Here is a 2,802-nt window from a genome sequence, read left to right as displayed (position 1 = left end):
TTCAAATAAATCCCTTTATCATACAGCTGAGGCAAAAAGTCAAATACACTAATTGAAAATCACAACCTATTGAAGTATTGACTTAATCACTGACAGGCATTCATGTTTATTAGATAATAGAGACTCAACTGAAAAAAAACCAGAATGTAGATTTTAGATATACCACCAAAGAGAGGCGGGAAACAAACTGACAACAACAGAGCAAAAACAGAAAAACGACCAAAGGACAAAAACAGTCTTCAAACACGACATAGAGTATCAATCTATAAACACACACTTTCAGGGACACTTAACTTTTCGTTTTTTATTACAAATTTTATAAAGACTTATTTAAATCAATAAAAACTAAGTCTTGAGATATAATAACGAGAAAGACATAGATCATTGAATAGCTTAACTCTACACTATCGATAGTTTTAAAGCAATCGAAATAATACGACACTGTTGAACACAACCTTTTTAAGTATTGACTTAGTCACTGACAGGCATTCATGGTTATTTGATTAAAGAGACTCAACTGAGAAAAATCTAACAAAACAATTGGTTACTATCTGCATGGTTTGAAAGGGTCGGTTTCTTTCTTTATTCCGGTATACACAGACATGCCGCTGGTATGGACCACTTTTTTGGAATGTCAAATACATCAATGAGGTTGAATCATTTCGTACCTTTATTATTTCCTACCACCATTTCGTACCTGAACCTATAGATGATAGTTCATGCAATGATATTACAACAACTGTTCAGCCATAACATTTGATATACAAGTACGTATTTCCGCCCAACGCGACGTCATTGACAATACGACGTCGACAATAGACATGTACAATAGTTGGAACGTTACGTTCCCGCGATCATCTCAACAGAACCATTTCCTACCTCCATTTCGTACCTTAACTATTTCCTACCTCTATTTCGTACCTAAACCATTTCCTACATCCATTGCGTTCCTTAACCATTTCCAACCTCCATTTCGTACTTGAATCATTTAATACCTCCATTTCGTGCCTAAACCATTCCTTACCTCCATTTCGTACCTGAACCATTTCCTACCTCCATTTCGTACCTTAACCATTTCTTACCTGTATTTCGTACCTGAACCATTTCCAACCTCCATTTCGTACCTTAACCATTTCCAACCTCAATTTCGTACCTCAACCATGGCATTCCTCCATTACGTTCATTAACCATTTACTACCTCCATTTCGTACCTGAACCATTTCCTACCTCCATTTCGTACTTAACCACTTTCAAAGTTCATTTCGTGCCCTGACATTATTGTACATTATGAATGAGCTTTATGTATGCTTATTGTAACCATCGTGGAAGTTTCATCGATTCCTATGCAAACATTTTTAATCATGGCTTATTTTCTCTTTTCACTGTATTTCGTCCCGCTTCAGGTTAAAGTTTTTAGTCAAGTAGTTGTTTGATGAAGTTGAAGTCCAATCTACTTGAAACTTAGTACACATGTGCCCTATGATATGATCTTTCTAATTTTAAATCCAAATTATAGTTTGACCTCCATTTTCATGGTTCACTGAACATAGGAAATGATAGTGCAAATTTCAGGTTAAAGTTTTTTGTCAAGGTACTCTTTAAAGTTGAAGTCCAATCAAGTTGAAACTTAGTAAACATGTTCCCTATGATATGATCTTTCTAGCCTCGGTCACACCTTACCGGATAGCTCGAACGGACGCCTAACGGATAACTTTTTTTTTAATCCGTTCATGTCCGTTAGACGTCCGTTCCTATCCGTTAGACGTCCGTCCATATCCGTTGCATGTCCGTTAAGCGTACGTTTTATCCGTCGACGTCCGTTCTGTCCGGTGGAAAATTTTGAGCATGTTCAAAACTTTGAACGGACGTCCAACGGATAAAATGTCCGTTAAACGTCCATTAGGCGTCCGTTTTGTACGGTACTCGTCCGTTTCATTTCCGTTTTGTATCCGTTACGTGTCCGTTATACATCCGTTGGAGGTCTGGAAGATAAATTCACCAACGGACTTCTACCGGACGTTTAACGGATAAAACGGATGTTGAACGGATGAGAAACGGACTTCTACCGGACGTTTAACGGATAAAACGGATGATGAACGGATCTGAAACGGATATTTGCCAATTGGAAATTTCGCGTCAGAAATGCCAATTATTGGTATGTCAGATTTCTTAAGGTTCATAAATTCATATTATAATAATAATCGATCTTAGAGTAAAGGCACGTCTTCACGATCAAGCAGTTCTTATTCAGGCCAGACACTGCCCTTCGCCGGAATTTTGAAGAACAAACCAAAACCAGTTACACAGAAACATTTTGAATATTTATGCAATTTATATATATCATTATTGTCGCCTTGCCTTTGAGTTTTCCGTATATCTTGTTCATCCGTTTTATCCAGTACGCTTCCGTTAGGTGTCCGTTTTATGCGTTACTCGTCCGTTGGATGTACGTTCGACATCCGTTCTGTCCGGTACGTGTCCGTTTCTCGTACGTTGCATATCCGGTGTGTGTCCGTTATGCATCCGTTACACGTCCGTTTTATTCGGTCAGTACATCAACGGACTCCCAACGGATAATAATTTTGTCAACGGACACTTCTATTTTCATCCGTTAGGCGTTCGTTCGTGCTATCCGGTAAGGTGTGACCGAGGCTTTAAATTTGAATGCGAAATTACCACTATATCACGGTCCACTAAACATAGAAAATGAAAGTGCGAGTGGGGCATCCGTGTACTATGGACACATCCTTGTTCTTATCTCAGGCATGTATTACTTAACCCTGATTTGCACAACTTTTTTGA

The sequence above is a fragment of the Mytilus edulis genome, chromosome 3 (genome assembly GCF_963676685.1).
Source record: "Mytilus edulis chromosome 3, xbMytEdul2.2, whole genome shotgun sequence".
NCBI classification, from domain to species: Eukaryota; Metazoa; Mollusca; class Bivalvia; order Mytilida; family Mytilidae; genus Mytilus; species Mytilus edulis.
The sequence above is the reverse complement of the archived record's forward strand: the minus strand, read 5'-3'. Positions refer to the sequence as shown.